General features: G+C 42.1%; 1 protein-coding gene across 1 annotated transcript in view; it reads right to left on the reverse strand.

Annotated features, from left to right (window-relative positions):
* The window catches only part of GAD2 (glutamate decarboxylase 2), a 159,190-nt gene that overhangs the window by 38,682 nt on the left and 101,277 nt on the right, over positions 1-19,231 (reverse strand). The window lies entirely within an intron of this gene.

Raw genomic sequence — 19,231 nt, forward strand, 5'->3', positions numbered from 1 at the left:
AATTTTTCATAGCTGTGTGGTACCTATTGCTGTTTCTCAGGTGCACTTTTGCAATAATGTTCAGTATATAGAAAATTCAGCTTTCTTTTAAAACAGTGGAATTAGGGAGTAGCAAGGTTTCCTTTTTGTTTCAGAGATGAAGACTAAAATGGAATGCTCCTTTAGCATTTGCAAGTTCTTATCTTCAGATTGCCTGTCAAAATGTGGTTTGTTTTTTTTAAACAAGGCCCCAAATAGTTTGGTGTATTAGAGACATATTCTCCATATGAACATGGACATCATACAATATATCCAGCCAAAAACCACACTCAAGCTGGGTTACAATTTAAAAAAAAGTGTTATGCAATGCTGGGATTTGAATACAGGCAGCAAGTTTCAAACATTTCAAATGTCCCATCCTGCAATCTAAAATCAAATAATTGGAAGGAGATGATTAAGGTGAAGGATGGCTTTGTTCCTTATTTTAAAAAGGTATTTTGCTTTGATGCAGTTTCTTAAATTATATCCTACTTTGTTACTCTGGCCCAGAATTGGTCTAGCTTTACATTATGAAATAAAGGCAAGTTTCCATGTAATAATTTGCTTCCAATTATCTGATTGTTTGAAGAGTGCAGGATGGGACTTCTGAATAATATACCCCAGAAAAATTAATACTCCTCTACCGAATTTTGTATCTATTTATATATAAAAGGCTTGTGTCAATCGATCATGTCAGTCACATTGTTGTGTCAGTTTGTGGCCACCAAAGAGTGGAAGGAACAATCTGCAAAGACAATATGCTCTGTCTGCATAGCACTGTTGCAAACACTCATAGTCACACACACACAAGTGCAAACATACATGCATGAATGCATGTACACATGCGCAGGAATGTGCACAGGCACACACACGCACACACACACACACACACACACACACACACAGGCAGAGGTACCCACATCCACAGGCATAGGCACACATAGGTGCACACACACAGAGGCTGTTGTTGACCAGACAACCCAAGTAATGCCAGGTAATGTTTGCTAAAATTAGGAAAGGCTAAAGAGGTTAGGACTGTTAAGCTTGGAGAAGAGATGACTGAGGGAGATAATTATAGAAGTCTATAAAATCATGAAAGGTCTTGAATGGGTAAATGTGAATCGGTTATTTACTCTTTCAGATAATACAAGGACTAGGGGGCACTCTATGATGTTGGAAAGTAGCAAATTTAAATCAATTTGGAGAAAATTATGTTTCACTCAACAGGCAATTAAGCTCTGGAATTCATTGCCAGAGGATGTGATTAAGGCAGTTAGTGTAACTGGGTTTTAAAAAGGTTTGGATAAGTTCCTGGAGGACAAGTCCATAAATTGCTATTAATCGATTTGACTTAGGGAATAGCCACTACTTATTACCAGCTTTAGTAGGATGGGATTTATTTAATGTTTAGATACTTGCCAGATATTTGTAACCTGGATTGGTCACTCTTAAAAATAGGATGCTGGGCTTGATGGACTCTCGGCACTTATTATTTATGTATTTATTTATTTTAAATTTATATTCCGCTTTTTGCACTTTTATCAGTGCTTCAAAGTGGATTACATTCAGGTACTGTAGGTATTTTATCTTATGCAAAGTACTGTCTCTCATGCTGTCACACACAGGAACAGACAGACATAAGCACACAGACATACATCGGTGCAAACAAGCTCAAACAAGTGTGCATGCAATTCACACAAGTGTGCACACGCGTGCATAAGCGCACACATATTCACACAAGCATGCATAGAAGCTCGTGCAAGAACAGAAAAGTGCACACAAGCTTGTGCAAATGCACACATGCTTGCAAAAGCATACACAGGCTCCCACATGTGGATACTCTGGCTTGCACACACATACAGGCTCGCACATGCATACACACGCACACACTCAGGTACACATACATGCATGCCAGGCAAACACACACACACACACACAGGCACACATATACACACACAGACACAGCCCCCCCCCACACACACAGGCTGAGGCTCACACACACACACACAGGCACTTGCACATTCACACACATACACAGGCTCCCTCAAACACACCCACACATTCAAAGGTGCAGGCACACATGTACATACATAAGCAAACACACACAGCTTAAACACCCATATAGAGTGTTATAGACTACCTGAGTAACGCCGGGCACCTTTCGCTAGTATATCTATAAAGCTTGAGGGATTTGGGGGTTGGGATTATATGCTGATTAACAGGAAACTTTAATCTATTTGGCAGAATTGCCTGGTACTAATGATACAGGTTAGTACTTTGAAGTAAAACTTATCGTTATAGTAATAGTTACTAGGGATGTGAATCATTTTTCTGACAAATTGAAATATCGTACGATATTTCTAAATTCGTTAATATATCGGGTAAAAAAAGAAATGATCACTTTTCCCCCCGAATTTTCATAAAATTTTTTCGGGTTAGCGCGCCCTAACAAAAAAACGTTTATTTTTGTTATTTTTTGTTACTTTTTGCTATTTTTGTTAGGGCGCGCTAACCCGAAAAACGATTTTTCACAAAAAAAACCCCAAAACGGGGATTCGTGGGAAAACGAGATTTTTCCCGCAGCCAGACGATCCCGAAAGCGGGAACAATTGGGCACCTGATTCACATCCCTAATAGTTACTGAAAACAGGCACTGAGAATATCAGCACTGAAAAACCATGAACAGTTTGCATGCAAAGAAACAACCTTCAAAAACCATAGGGCCAGATTTTCAAAGGGGTACGCGCGGGGCCTATGTGAAGGGGAAAGAAGGCATGAAGGGGTACGCGCCGGGCCTACGTTGCATAGGCTTCCGGCGCGTGCGAAGCCCCAGGACGTGAGTAAGTCCTGGGGCTTTTCTGGAGGGGGCGTGTCGCGATCTGCGTGTCATCCGGGGGGCGTGACGCGGCCAGTGCATCATCTGGTGGCGGCGCCGCGGGCGTGGTTTCAGCCCAGGGCGTTCCGGGGGCATGGCCGTGGCCTTCGGACCAGCCCCCGGACCGGAAATGGCGCGCGACAGCCGGCCCGGTGCACGCAAAGTTACTCCTGCCTTGAGCAGGCATAACTTTCGCGACAGAGGTGGAGGGGGTTTAGATAGGGCCGGGGGGATGAGTTAGGTAGGAGAAGGGAGGGGAAGGTGGGGGGTGGCGGAAGGAAAGTTCCCTCCAAGGCCACTCCGATTTCGGAGCGGCCTTGGAGGGAACAGAGGCAGGTTGTGCGGCTCGGCGCGCACAGGCTGCTGATTTTGGGCAGCCTTGTGCGCGCCGACCCCCGATTTTAATGGATACGCACGGCTATGCGCATATCTATTGAAATCCCGTGTACTCTTGTTCGTGCCTGGTGCGCGAACAAAAGTACGCGTGTGAGCAAGTTTATGAAATCTACCCCATAGTGTTTTCCTCTTCTTAATTATTTTCGAATAAATTCCTTTATTGACTTAATTCTTCCACTCCATATTGAGAAGCATATTAGCAATGACTAGTTTCATTATTTTTAATAAGAATTTCCATAATGTTCAGCTTTATCATTTCTTACAGAAATATAATAAATCACAACAGATTCTGTCAGTTTGCATTTATTGTATTTGCTAGGAAGGGAGAGTGAAAGAAGTGGAGCAGAGGCAGGGCAGAAAATTTGATTGGTCAGCCAAAACAATTGGCCTGGTCCTAAGAATCAAAAGCAAGTGAACACAGTGGTTCAATAAGAAAATCAGATTGCAGTCCTAAGCAAAAGTAAACTAAAGATTTGTATAACTTTTATTGTATTTCAGTCTCTAATTGACTATCTCTCTTGTTTTTCTTTCCTTGCTCATTTCCCCCTCAGTTCAGTCTCAGTCATTATCTCATTTCTTTCTGTCCTTGCTCCAAATTATCATTTTCTTCCTCCCTCTCAATTACTGTCTTTTTGTTCTCTTTCATTCTCTTCATCTCTATCTGCATGCATATTGTACACTTTCTCCTCTCCTATCTTTTACCACTCCTTTCATTCTTTCCATTTCTTTTCTCTCACTGCTCCTCTCATTCTCTCCTTTTTTCATGCCTTCTTTCCCCTTCACGCTTTGCTCCTTTTTACCTTTCTTCCATGGTTAGTTCATTTCTTTTCTCTTGCCATCCTTTGCATTCTTTTAGTTTTTAGCTCGATTCCTAGGTTTACACCATTCTTCTCTTCCAACCTCACTCCATTCCTACTGACTTCTCTCTCCCCTTTCTCTCATACTTTCATTTGCTGAGCTAATGTTTTCTGTGGTCTCAGGATTACCCTTCGATGTTGACAGATTCTCTAAGGCCTGTGAGGATCACACTGGTCATTTCTACCAGCTGTTCTTTCATGCTTCTGGTCACAAGATTACAGTATGTAATTCCTATTTCCCCACATGGGGCCGAGTGCTTTTAATCTGGTTTAGTGATGTACAGCTCCTAGTTGATTTTGTTATTCCTTTTGTTTAAAGAGATTTTATTCCTGATGAGCAGTTTATAAGCTCAGAGTAATTCAGTTCATATATAGCAAAGTCTGGTAAAATGAGTAAATGGCAGGTCTTTGTTAGAAAATATGGCTATAATGAACCCTGCAGACATCCATTCAGACACACCATACTGAGAATTTAGGACCAAGGTTTGGTGATATTTATGCTGAGAATGTTGCTACTATGAGAGATGAGGTAGTGGTAGCACCATCATATAAGTGCTGATGATCAGCATCCAAGATGGAGGAGGCAGAAGGAGAGGAAGATAAGGAAAGCTACAGAAATGGTGGGGAAAATGGAAGAAAAAGTAAAGAAAGAAGATGGTAATGGGTTGGTGCAGATAAAAAAAGCATCCTTGTCTCCATGTCTTGTCTTAAACTGGTTATTTAGTTGAAGCTATATATTTGACATTTGAATTCAGAAAACCAAGGGGGTAGTTAATAAGGATCATCATGATGATGAGGGCTTGTGTTTACATTCTGATTGGGGTGGAGAAGAAAATGACCAGCTGAAGACCTTAGATTACATAAGGAGCATGTTCAGGGAAATTTTAGAATTACCACACTATGCGATAACATACTGCTTCACATTGGTAAAACTTATTATGATCCATGATAATTCCTATGGGAGGGGAAGAGAGAGAGAGAGAGAGAGAGAGACTATCTACAAGGCCTTTATATGAATCAAGTATTTATATCTCTATCAGAGGGCCATCTAATAGTTCGAGGTGTACCATAAAGCTAGGGTGAGATAATATAGTACAAAATTTCATCTTTGTGAGACTTTCCTCACTCCAAATGATGTCAAATCTTCACCGAGGAGTACTGTGCTGTTTGTGCGTCTCGCTCTACATGAGAAACTGGCCCCTAAATCTTAAATCACCACCACCACCTCACCTCGAGCTATTAGATGACCCTTCTGTTGAGGTAAATTTATACACTGTGAGGGCCTCCCCAGAGGCTCTCTCTCTCTCTCTCTCTCTCAAGCTCAGAAATGGCAAAAATGCAATTCTAAAAATTTATCACAAATTGTGTTACAGCCATTTCGGGCATATTGCACAGCTCAACACCAGGAAAAAAGGTGTAGTTATTTCTGCTGTTAAAACCGTGTGATATTGCCTCTCATTTTCATAAATCCTGCTCAAACTGCTCCCTGATCCCATCTCTTCCAAAAATTTGCATTTGCGCTGTGTGCTACCATTATCGCATGTGTTAACACCATAATGCATTTTGATGAATGACCGTATCAGATTGTATATGATAATATATTTGAAGAATCATGCCTGTGATCCATTTGAGGCTCCATGTACCGAGATATTGGAAAGGTATGGCCAAAAGTCATTCACTGATTAATAATTAGGAATGTGTAGAGAAAAATATTTATTTTTGGTTCATTTATCGATTTGCTTTCCATTATTTGTTTTTGTTAGTATTAAAATTTGTTTTTATTCATTTTTGGCAAATAGTGCCAATTTGCCAATACTGAATAAAAATGAACATTTTTGTTTCCTCTGACCCAAATTTGGTTCATTGGAAACAAATACAAAATGGGCACATTCATCCTGTTTTACCCATTTGTTTCAAATGAATGTGCACGCTTGCTAATAATCAAATCCTAAGCTAAGAAATTGTGGTTTTGAGGCCTTTTGTGTCTCATAAATGTCAGACAGATACCTTATAAACAGCTTTTTAGACTAACACCTACTCATAGTACTGTAATATATTATCAGTTTCATTACAAATTTCATGACCTTCATTCTCCTTTTCCCAATATAGATTTGGGTAGACGAAGGGAAGCAAAATTCTCTGTGCCTGATGTCAACTTGAATTAAGGGCAAGAAAACAAAAATGCTTGTCCTTGATGTACTAAACTGTGGTGTTTTGCATGCAATAAAATTTTCAGGTGTTATTTTTCTACATATGAAAATGAGTCTCATAGCAACATTTTGTAAATATTTAATTATGGTAAATTTTAGAGAAAACCAATATTTACACCTCATTAAACCACAAAGCCACAAAACAAATTTATATAGATTGATCTATGTGTTAATAGTTAATGAGCTGTTATGCATGGTTTTACATCAAAGCAGCTCATTAATTATTAATTAGAATAAAACTTCTTATGTGGAAATTACACACAAAATTATAGTCTTTCTGAAGAAGAACTTTGTAAAGAGGGCTTTATATGCTAAAATGGGAAATAGTGTGCAGTGTGCCCTAGTGCAAATAACACATGTTATGTCCTAGTTTCACATGCAGCGTTTTTTGCACATTTTTACTTTGCTTAGTACATTGGTCTCTTTGATCAATATACAGTCTCATTTGCATGGCTTGAAAAGCACTTAATGCATACCAACTCCATATGAATGAGTTGGAAAAAGTGAAAGGAAAATATAAATCTCCAATTTATACAAAAAAGATCTTTATATTCATGCCAAAGTTAAACATATGGTCTTCAGAAGTTTGCAAAAGCAAACATTTTTGTAGAAGTAAAAAAGAATTAAAAATGTCATCTCATCACTGTGTATTCTTTGCCTTTCACTAGGTTCCTTAAGAGCAGCACTGTATATCCAGGAGGATCATTCACCCCAAAAATAGCTAGTCAATTTTTAACACAACTATAAACCTTCATTCTCCACTACATGCACTCATATGTATACAAATATGAATATATGTGAGTGCATATTGTTCTACAAGGGATGTAATGGAGAACACCATAACAATGGAAGGATACATGTGTTGCATTCGTGTTCTGCAGGCCCCTCCCATGGACTGCACTCTTTCCTCCAGCCCCAGACTCGAGCTGATTCCCGCAGATGCCAGGGGAGACCTCCCAACTCGCTGACTTCAGATTGCCACGAGCCATCGGCTTTCCCTGCTCCAGGGACCTCCGAAGTGGCTCTTCCTTATCAGTGCGGCAGACTGCCACGCTTAGCCATCCTCCAATGCTGCCTCAGTTCCGGGCCCTCCTAGGCACGCACACACATCGATCCTGTTCCCCTTAAAGGACCAGTGGCAGAAAGCCATGGCTGGTGCTGCGTGATGACATCATAAGGACACCATTATTTAAAGCTGGCCAGGACACCTCCTCAATGCCTCGGCAATAGGTTGACATCCTGTTACCTGGTTCCTGACTCCACTGTGTGTCTTCCTGAGCTCCTGTGTCCTGGTCCTGGCCACTGGCAGTCTGGTTTGTCTTCTGTCTGCTTGTCTTCGTGGACAGTCTCCTCTACGCCCGTCTTCAGTGTCTTGTCCTGCTCCTGTGGTTCTTTGTCCCCCCTTCTTCATCTCTTTGGATTGGCTTTGACTTCGGTTTGGACCTTGACGCTGCTTGACCTCTGCCTGCCTCTGACCATGGCCTGCTTTCACTTCTGATTGTACTTTGCCTGCCTTGATCATTGCCTGGGCCACAACACTGCCAGAACGCTGCCTGCCTCTGACCACAGCCTGAACCTGACTCTGGTGATAGCTGCTGCCCCAACCACTGCTTTCTGACTTTGCTTCCTTTTTCATGCTGGCCTGCAACAATTTCATTTCTACAGATCTTCACCTCCACAGAGGCCGCACTTAAGACCAGCCTGCCACAGTACCCGAGGGCTCAATATAAGGGAAACGTGGAATGGTATTGGCAAAGCTCCAGTTGTACCTCTGCTTCGGCCAGCTCCGACAATGGGGACATAAGAACATAAGAACATGCCATACTGGATCAGACCAAGGGTCCATGAAGCCCAGCATCCTGTTTCCAACAGTGGCCAATCCAGGCCATAAGAACCTGGCAAGTACCCAAAAACTAAGTCTATCCCATGTTACTGTTGCTAGTAATAGCAGTGGCTATTTTCTAAGTCAACTTAATTAATAGCAGGTAATGGACTTCTCCTCCAAGAATTTATCCAATCCTTCTTTAAACCCAGCTACATTAACTGCACTAACCATATTCCCTGACAACAAATTTCAGAGTTTAATTGTGCGTTGAGTGAAAATGAACTTTCTCCGATTAATTTTAAATGTGCCACATGCTAACTTCATGGAGTGCCCCCTAGTCCTTCTATTATCCGAAAGAGTAAATAACCGATTTACATTTACCCATTCTAGACCTTTCATGATTTTAAACACTTTTATCATATCCCCCCTCAGCCATTTCTTCTCCTCTTTTTTGAGATGCGGCGACCGGAATTGTACACAGTATTCGAGGTGCAGTCTCACCATGGAGCGATACAGAGGCATTATGACATTTTCCGTTTTATTCATCATTCCCTTTCTAATAGTTCCCAACATTCTGTTTGCTTTTTTGACTGCCGCAGCACACTGTACCGACGATTTCAATGTGTTATCCACTATGACACCTAGATCTCTTTGTTGGGTGGCAGCTCCTAATATGGAACCTAATGTTATGTAACTATAGCATGGGTTAATTTTCTCCCCCTCAGACTAAGGGTCTATATCCGCAACAAAATGGATGGGAAAACAAATGATCACAAACATCTACAATAAAAATTACTAAATTACATAAAACCAAGTAGAAAGGAAACATCCCATTACTCACTCATATCTTCTTCAAATCAATAATAGCAGATGCCCAGTCAACTGGATGAACTTGTGTGCTTTTTTGCAAGACCCCTTTCAATGGCTCATTTTTACTACCATTGTGATTAGGTTCTGGGCTATAGGGACACATTGATTGCATGGTTTAGTAACTGCTTCACCATGGTGGAAGCTGCAGCACCTACACTGTAAGCTCCCCTTCATTTCCTTCAGAGTGTTGCCAAGGGCAAAATCAGTATACAGAATGGATCCCCTAATGGCAATTTCTACTTATAATAGTAAATAACCACTCTGTATTATTTTGATTTGTATAATACATATTGCATAATCTAATGTCTTTCTGGGTAGTTGCTCTGCTTTTACTTTCTAAAGGGGTAGGGAATGATTAGGAATTGACCATATAGTTGATTATGATTTTGTTATTATAGGATTATAATTTGCTTAGTGCTTTTCTTTCTTCCCTTCATATTTTATAAACAGACCGAGATGATACCAATATTCTAATGTTGATGTCAGATCCTCCCTGTGCAATATGGGGAGAATCAAGTGTAGTACAACAGGGTGAATATAGGGTAACATAATAGATTAATGTAGAAAAATACCAATTGGCTCTTCCAGTCTGCCTGGTTAATCCTGTCCACACTGCTAGGATGTCAAGTCCTCCACACTTAAGATACTTATGGGGCTCAGGCAGGACTAAAATGGGCATGTAGACTGGTGGGCACAAGCAGGAAAACATCTGAGAGTCAGGAGTTTCACTCGGGTAGACGGAAGCCTGGATCTTGGAACTTGCAGGTGACAAGTGCTGGAGCGGAACTGGATCCGGAGCTTGGATGCAATCCAGGTATAGGAATCAGCAGACAGGTTACAAGGCTGGAACAGGTGCTAAAAGCCTGAAACTGCAGGACAGGAACCAGAGTCAGGAAACAGGTCACTAGCAGAAGCAGAACTAGCAAAGACCTGCACTGGTGGAACTGCAGGATGAATCTGAAAGACTGGAACTAAAGGGATGCAGTGAAATATTAGAATCAAAGGATTGAAGCAAAGAACTTGGGCAGTCAGGATTCTGCAGGTAGAGAGTCCATCAATAGCAAGAGAGTGAGTCAGCCTTCAGGTTTCGTCAAACAACTTGCTGGTCATGTTCACCCCTTTTTGCCTAATGCCAGTCACTGATGCCTAATGGTATTGCCATGAGGGTTATCTGAAGCAGTCTTCTTTGTTGTTTCCCCTTGTTTCAGGATCCTGAATCCTAGGACTGCCCCAAGTTTGAGTTTCTGTCAGGGTTTCCGGGTACTTAGGGCTGGTTTGTTGGGGTATTTCTGGTAGATATCAAATAGCTCTGCTGGGGCATCAATCTTTCCCACTGTTTCCCAGGAACATTCTTCTGGGCCATGACTTCTTGAGTCCGCTTGGCACATTAATTTGTTCTGTGATCTTCTAGTGCCCATAATCATTTTTCCAGCACATTCTTTGTTCTCCTGGATTGGGGAATGAGGCACCTGGGTTTGGCCAGGATTATCTGAGAATGGTTTAATTGAGATATTAATGCCCTCTCAGAACTCAAAAAACACTGTGTGATACAGAAGTATGAGGGAAAGGTCACCTTCTGGCTAAGCTAATCAATTTTAGGATTGTGTTTTTTCATCCAGGAGGTTCCTAAGATGATTGACAAGTAGAGGGGAGGGACCAAAAAAGACCAAACATTATACAATCTTGCTGGATTCTGACACACATCTATAGGGGTATAATCTCTTGGGTCACTGGTTTGTACTTGAGAAAGGTTCCATTTATGGTCTCTACTAGATCTGAGACTGACTTGATTCAGCGAGAGAGCTGAGGTGTTTCTGCCAGAGTAATATCAATAAAGTTGGCATTTACATCTGAGCCCACCATGATACATTACAAAGAACAAAAGATATGCCATGCTGGGTCAGACCAAGGGTCCATCAAACCCTTTATCCTGTTTCCAACAGTGGCCAATCCAAGTCACAAGTACCTGGCAAGTACCCAAACAAATAATTCCCATGCTACTAATGCTGGCAATAAGCAGTGGCTATTCCCTATTGATTAATAGCAGTTTATGAACTTCTCCTTGAGGAACTTATCCAAACCTTTTTTAAACCCAGCTACACTAAGTGCCTTAACCACATCCTCTGGCAATGAATTCCAGAGCTTAATTGTGCATTGAGTGGAAAATAATCTTCTCCCATTTGTTTTATATGTGCTACTTGCTAACTTCATGGAGTGCCCCCAGTCCTTGTATTATCCGAAAGAGTAAATAACAGTTTCCTATTTACCCGTTGAAGTTCTTTCATGATTTTGTAGGCGTCTATCATATCCCCCCTAAGCCATCTGTTCTCCAAGCTGAACAGCCCTAACCTCTTTAGCCTTTCCAACATTTTTGATGAGCAATGGGGAGATGCAAATTCACTTCTGCTGCCAGGTATGTAACAACCTTGTGGTTCAAGGCATCACTAAAGCTGTTGAAATGAGCAAGTGTTCATATGATTTGCTTATGGCTTGGCATCCCCGACATCCTTTTTACTGCTTCTGAGGACAGGATGGAACATTGTGCCTTTATTCTCCACAACAGAGGCATAAGTTCATGTGTTACCAGCATTCCTTTACCTCAGGAGTCATATGCTGTTGACTTGTAGCAGTCTGCATAGGCTCTGGCAGCAGGAGTTCCTGGAAAACCTGTAGGCCATGGGCTAACATAGTTTCACTGTTCCCTGTGTTTCCTCTTTGATTTACTTAGATGAAAGTCAGTTCGAATGAAGAGGTCAATAAATGAGTTCAGCCTCTCAAGGGGGAATCCATTCTGGACAGCTTGTCCTTGATGCCCTTTTCCAGTCCTCTCTGGAACTTGTACTACTGGCAGGTTCATTCTAAGTTGCAGAACTGGAAAGCGTAACTGACAATTGATCCAGAGCCCTTTTTTAAGCACTAGAACACCAAATCAGTGGCATGAGCATGATTGGGTCATCAAAGAAGACAAGGACTGGGAGAAAACCTCCCAGTTCCCTAATAGGTGCTGTAGTGGGGAGGCCAAGTTTAATGCTTCGTTGATGAGTAAATTTAGTACAAATCCTACCTTGGTGTTGTCATTGTAGAACTCCTGGGAATACATCACAAAGCACAAGTGGCACTGGTTAATAAACCTATTAAAATTTCCTGGCTGATCATAAAGGTTCTGAAGACTCAACAGTCACAAAAAAAAAGGTGGAATAAAAATTAAATTAAATGAAACATTACAGTCATGCAGAATTAATAAGTTAGTATGATCAACTGATGTTTCAGAAATCAGTTCTACAACTTCATCCTTTCAAGCACATTCAGATACTGGTTGTCTATAAATTAAAAGATATGCAAAGTTTGCCATTGATCCAAACTTGAATAACAAGGTCTCAGCTATGGATAAAGTATTAATCTCAAGATCAATAGATTTCAAAATTTCGCAATACATTATTGCTACTCTTCCACCTTTATTAAAATTCCTACATTTGCTATTAAAAGTATATCCTGGTGGACAAGCTTGAAGTAGACAAGTAAGTTCTCCCTCACTCAACCGTGTTTCAGTAATACATAACCAGCGTTGCATGTGTAGCTTACGTTCTGTAACGAAGCATAAAATAAGCATAGGTTTTGTCTTAACATAATGTGCATTTAAAAGACCAAGTCACAACAGTTTCAGTATTCCAGAGAAGGAATCCATTGAGGAAGCAGTTTTAACCGTGGTTAAAATCAGAATGACACGGCAGGGGTGCTTATACTGCCACAAAAAAAAAAAAAAAAAAAGGAGCTGCACCATGCTTTTCTTTAGTATAATTTTCATAGTTTTCCCTGCAAGTAAATAGTCTGCAGTAATTGCCCGCCTCCTCCTTGTCCTCATTTTTGTGTAGCAGAATTGCACCTGCTCTCTTCCAGTCCCTCAGAAGCTCCCCTGCCTTCAAGGACAATTTTTAAAGAGTGGTGAGGGGTATTGCTAGCACTTTCCTGGGCTCTTTCAGTATCTCGAGGTGTATCTTATCCACTCTCATTTGTGTAAGTACTTATTGTTCTGTTAATGTGCTTGTAATCATTTCACATTTTTAATGCCTTTTCCTGTTTAAGTTCTGTCATCTTTCCTTTCTTCTGTAAATATCGAGCAAAGCAACTTATTAAAGATTTCTGCTATTTAAACCCACTCAAAATTGGGCATGCACATGTGCACTAAAAAACTGGCTTACATACATAGACCTGCAAAAAATGCAAATGGGATGATAATGAGCTCATTATTTATTTTTATCATATTCATCAAACCCTGCTAAATTCACAGAATCTGTCAGGCCCTGATAAATTTAGCATCAGCTCAAGGGTAGATGTTGAATACTAACATGTCAGTAGGGCTGGCACACTAACATTTAAAACAAGGGTAGGTCATGTCCTCTGTCTCCACTCCTCCCCTTCCCACCCCAATCATCCAAACTATTGATACACAAAAGATTGGGGCTCCAGCTCCTTCGTTTTACCCCCCCTGATGCAATCAAGATGCAGCATCTGGCCCTCCCAAATTCTCCCCCACCATTTCAAACATCAACATTTACTTTTTAAATTTATATTTACATTTATTTAGATTTCTGAATCGCTTAACACAATAGGTCTAGGCGATGAATAGCTTTACATACATAATCATAAAATAAACATAGAGTAAAATAAGATAGTAAATAATATTGAAATAAATAAAAACAAAATAAAAACAAAGAATAAACACATTACAAATCTGAAATCAATTAAAACTAATAAAATCAACTTATAAATAATATAGCACAGTAGTAAAATCAGTAAAATACATTTCAGAATAAAGAAAAAAGTTAACTTAAAATAGGCCAATTTAAAAGACTAACTTAAAAATAAGCCAACTTAGGCCTAGATTTTCTAAAATCATAGGCCTTTGAGAAACACGTGGTAACAGGGGGCGGGTGAAGTGGGGGGCGGGCCTGCGTAAGCCGGCAGCGATCACACCACCGCGGTGTTATCGCTGCTGGCTTTCGCAAACCAATAGCGCCACCATGAAAGATGGTGCTATTGGGTGCATTACTGGCAGCAATAAGGGTTCTTACCTATTTGCTGCCAGCTATGTCTATGCCGTGTCTGCCCCGGTGCCTCCCCGACTCCTCCCCTTCTAGTGCTGATGCTGCCCCAAGTCCGCCCCGATCTAGGTATCGCATGCGAAAAGGAACTTTTCGCATGCGATCCCATTAGAAAATGACCCCCTTAGAAAGGTCTTAATTTCTTTTCTAAAACTTTTCAGTGAATCACTTTGAGATCAATGGGAAGTGAATTCTAAAATGTTGGTCTGGCAACTGAGAAAGCACTCTCACGGGTGGTATAAAGTTGTGTGTAGTGGGGAGACGGAATTTCCAGGAGTCTTCTTTGAGATGAACACAAGATTCTAGTTGGTTGATAACATTTTAAAATCGCATTGGCCCAAATGCAAGAATGATCAATCAGAAGCTTAAAGATCAACAGTCCTACTTTGTCCTTTTACCCAGGTAGAGAGTCCATCAAGCTAGGTTGAGAGAACAGTGTACAAATATCATCGTTGTTCCGAAGGACATAAAATCTTCACAAGAGCGCACTGTTCTGTTTGTACGTCTAACTCTGCATGTAAAAGTGGCCCCTAACCCCTACACTACTACTTAAACCTCACCTCAAGTACCTAGGTGGGCCTCCTATAGTAGCATAAATAGCTAACTACTTCAAGGGCCTTGTAGATAGATAGTGTCTCTGTCTCTCTCTCATGAAATGAGCACTATGTAGGTATTTCCACAAAGTGTTTAAAGTTAATGCACTTTGTGGTAATACCTATGCAAAGCACTAAGATAACATACAATTCAATAAATAGGCTATTACCATAAAACATGCCCCTATTGCATGCAATATTTAGTGCAGTTTAATATTTAGTGCAAACCTTCTAGAGTAGGAGTAATATGATCACATCTTCTCGAAGCCTGAAATTAATTTAACAGCTGAATTTAGGAGTAGCTGTAAGGAACGAAGAGAAGAAGAGGGAATCCCTAGATAGGAACTATTACAATAGTCAATGAGCGGGAAGATGGAAGCTTGCAAAACTGTGTGGAAATCTGGGGGATGAAGAAATATTTTGAGGCCTAAGAGAACTCGGAGTCTATAGAATCCTTGAGAGATGACATCCTTGATCTGGGGGCGAAAAGATAAGGTGTTATCTAAAACGGTGCTTTGGCGGTGTAAAACGAATTATCAAGAGTTATAGACAGATCTGTTAAGGAAACATGATGGCTACGAATGGCAATGAATTCTGTTTTGGCCATATTCAGAGCAAGTTTAGTAAAGTTTAACCATTTTTTTAGGGTTGAGAAACAGATGTTGAGATCTTCAAGAGTTTCCTGCCATGTGGAGCGCATTTGCAGGATGAACTGAATATTTTCTGCATACAGTTTGTAGCAGTCTGTGAGTGTAGCCAAAATTTTACAAACAGGGGCAAGATAGATATTAAACAAAGTGGCTGAAAGAGTCAATCCTTGTGGGACCCCAATTTTGACAGAAGCAGAGTCAAAAAAGTAATTCTGGAACTTTACAGAGTAAGAGCAGTCAGAAAGATAAGAAAATGCAACTCCCACCACCTGACATTAAAATCTAGGTGCTCTGACATCGCCCATCCCTTCCTTCCAACATGCAAATGTTAGCATGGTCACCTCATCCCCTTAAGTTTCCTCTTAAGTTCCAAAAATCTTCACCAGCAGGAAAGAAAGCAGACAACTGTTGGTGCTACTGATGCTCTCAAAATTGTGCCACCTAGTGACTTCATGGTTTATCTGGCCCCAATGACCTGATATATTAAGAGAGTAGCAGCAGTGCTGGCAGAAGGTCTTAGCATTCTCTCATGCTGGCAAAGATTTCCTCAGTCTAAGAGGGCTGAGTGGGTTTTGCAAGGGGGTGGGATGGAGGCAGATGCCCCAGCCAACTTTTGGATGTTTGGAAGAATGGATTAGAGGAGAGATCTAAGGAGTGCTTGACCACCTAACTAATATTGGGGGGAACATATGGAGGGACAAGACCCCATATCTTGATAGTTATGGGGGGGTTGAGAATTGGGGAGCCAGAATCTGTATCTTCATTGCATCATGAGGGAAAATGTAGGAGGCAGGCCATATACTTTTGATGCTGGGGGATCCCCTGTGATAAATGGCCCTTGCACTTTGGGCCAATCAGCAAAGGGGATCTCAAGATGCATAGTGTGCACTCATTTAAAGGCCTGTGCTCCCCTTCATATAGCTCTTTTAACTTGTGTATACTATGTATCTCATTAGTTTTGGGACTAGGCTGCTAAGGGAGATAGCATGCACACAATTCTTTTTTTTGTATGCACTTTAGGGCTGAATTTTCAAACAATTTATATTTTAAAGGAGTCAGGGGCAAAGTGTGCAGAAAAGTATATTGGTAACCTGATCTTGGGTGAGTTACTTCACTCTCCATAGCCTCAGGTTCAAACCAGGATACCATTTTGTATTGTAGATTTTTGAGTTTACCTTTAAGGAGGCAGGATGGAATTTTACCTGCTCATGGATTTGTTGCTTTTATTTGGAAAGGAGTACCCTTGGGCCTTATGGAACAAAGTCTGGATCTGCAGGAAGAAAGAGTAACTTATTTTCTCTTTTTGGGAACCTAGTTTACCTTTTTTGGACTTTGTTTTGGAAGAAGTTTTATCCACACTTCCTTTATCTTTTGTTGCATTTGAAAGCCTGGATTTGTATTTTTGGTCAACCACTAAATTCCCCATCACCTAGGGAATTTAAGAACCATCATGAGGAAAGGAGTTTTTCAGGAGCCTTTCATGCAAAGAGATCCAAGAACTCTTCAAAAATCAACTTAAGGAATGGATTTAATTGCATTCCTGGGAGGAGAAGAGAACTTTGAAGAAAGGAGAATTGTGCACCTATCCACTGTTAATGTTAACCACCACATATCATCAGAATATAATGGATGAGATGGGATAAGGAGTAGTCGTCTGGATTAAAGTATGACAAATGGGACTTTAACTTATGCCATCTAGATTTCATTGAAATATCTCATTCCACCAATTCTGGGAGGGCGCTCCAAAAGTGCCCTTACAATTGAAAAGGTTTGTGGAATGTAAAAGAACAGATATTGTCAACAGTAAAGAGTCACAGATATAAAGGAACTGAATCATGTAATGGATTTCAATGAACAAAGACTTGTATATTGTCAATCACTTCATTACAAAATCAGTTATCAGAAAAGTTATGTTGGAAATGCATTCATTGTCCAGCACAATTATTACTGTACTCATTAAAGACCGTTAAAAAAATGCTTAGGATCTTGGAGAGTATGCTCTCCCCATCTCCCCCAAAAAGGAATCCCGGAAACAGAGGGACTTAATGTTGCGCGTCCCGTCCGCGCTTGGCCCTCACCCGGGCCTGCTCACTTCACAGTGGGGCTCGGACGGGGCGGATTCCAGCTCCATGGCACGCCCTGATTGAACGCCTTCCCACAGAGATCCTCCTCCTCCACAGGTCTCCACAGAAACCGACAACACCCTCCAGATAAGAGAGGTTCTCAACGTCCGTCTGTGTCGAGGCCGCTGTGAGTATCTTCTCACCTGGGAAGGGTATGGGGCCGAAGAAAACTCCTGGGAGCCCGCACAGAATATCCTTGACAAGGACCTCCTTCCATAGGGCGCACCCAGACAAGCCTGCCTGAGGAGGGGGAGGCCTAGAAGGGGGGGTACTGTTGCGTGTCCTGTCCGCGCTCAGCCCGCACCCGGGCCTGCTCACCTCACTAAGTCCTCCATGGGTCCCGGGTCATCCTCCCCAGCTGCAGCAGCGAGTACAGCCAAGCCTCGGCGTCCCGCAGCAGAGGTCGCCGGCCCTTCCACCTGCAGCCAGGCCTCACGGCAGGGATCGGCATCCTCCGTGGCGTTGGTCCTGCCCCTAGGCATGTGCACGCAGACCGCCTGGTCCCTTAAAGGGCCAGGGGTGGATCCCAGCTCTGCAGCTCACCCTGATTGAATGCTGTATAAGAGGAAGTGCCTGCCTGCACTTCCTTGCCTTGGCAATCGGGTCGATCACGCTTTGATATCTAGTTTGCCTCTGCGTTTCCAGTCTTTATTTCAGTCTCGTTCCAGTCCTGTTCCAGCATCCTCCTGTTCCAGTGTCCTCCTGTTCCTGCACCCTCATGTTCCTGTGCCCTCCTGTTCCTGTGCCCTCCTGTTCCTTCGTCTCCCCAGATAGTACCTCTCGGACTGTCTTCCCGGTACTGACTCTGCCTGTTCTTGACTATGTTGATCGCCACCTGGATTTGACCTTTGCTTGTTTCCTCGACCTTACTGACCACGTCTGCATGCTGCCTGGAACTGACCTCTGCCTGACCTCTGACCACGTCTGACTGCTGCCTGGAACCTGACCCCTGCTTTGACTGACTACCCATGGACTGACCATTGGAACCTGACCCCTGCTTTGGCTGCCTATCCACGGACTGACCACTGGTATTGACCCCTGCTTTGGCTCACTATGTTACCTTGACTCTGGCCTTGATCCTTGCCATACATTCAGAGACTCTTCTGGCCTTTTTGGCACCCCGAGCTTCTAGCCTGAACATCGACTGCACACCCTTGATCTTGGTGGGCACACCCCTGAACTTTCCTGCGAGGCCCACCTAAGACCAGGTGGCCTGGGTAACCAAGAACTCAACCTGAGGGAACCCCGGGTTGCTAGTGGTGAAGCTCCAGCTCGCCTCTGTCTCCTCTTGTGCTCCGCCTCCTGGTGGCAGGCACTCTCTGGGTCCGACCAGGGAGCCTACCAATCCTGCACTAGGTCAAGGGTCCACCTCCCAGTTTAACACTTAAGGACAGTTTAGGAGGTGTGTACATCTTAAGCCCTTCTAATGAAGGTGGCCCTTTCACTCCTCAATGAGAACCTCAGCCCTGGGGTTACACTATGATACAAGACATAGTGAAGAGACAAAGGGAGGTTTGGCAGTGGGGTCAGAGTATCAAGAAGTATGTTGTGATAGTCATCTCCAGCACTGGAGAACCACCTAAGAGATATCTTGTCTTTCCATGTACTGCCAGGAGGAGCTGACATGGAGAAACACCATCCTTACTGGTAGAGTGAAAAGAGAGAAGAAGTGTGACATTTAGGACTGCAATGGACTACAACTGAGGGCTTGT

This window comes from Rhinatrema bivittatum, chromosome 2 (assembly GCF_901001135.1).
Source record: "Rhinatrema bivittatum chromosome 2, aRhiBiv1.1, whole genome shotgun sequence".
NCBI classification, from domain to species: Eukaryota; Metazoa; Chordata; class Amphibia; order Gymnophiona; family Rhinatrematidae; genus Rhinatrema; species Rhinatrema bivittatum.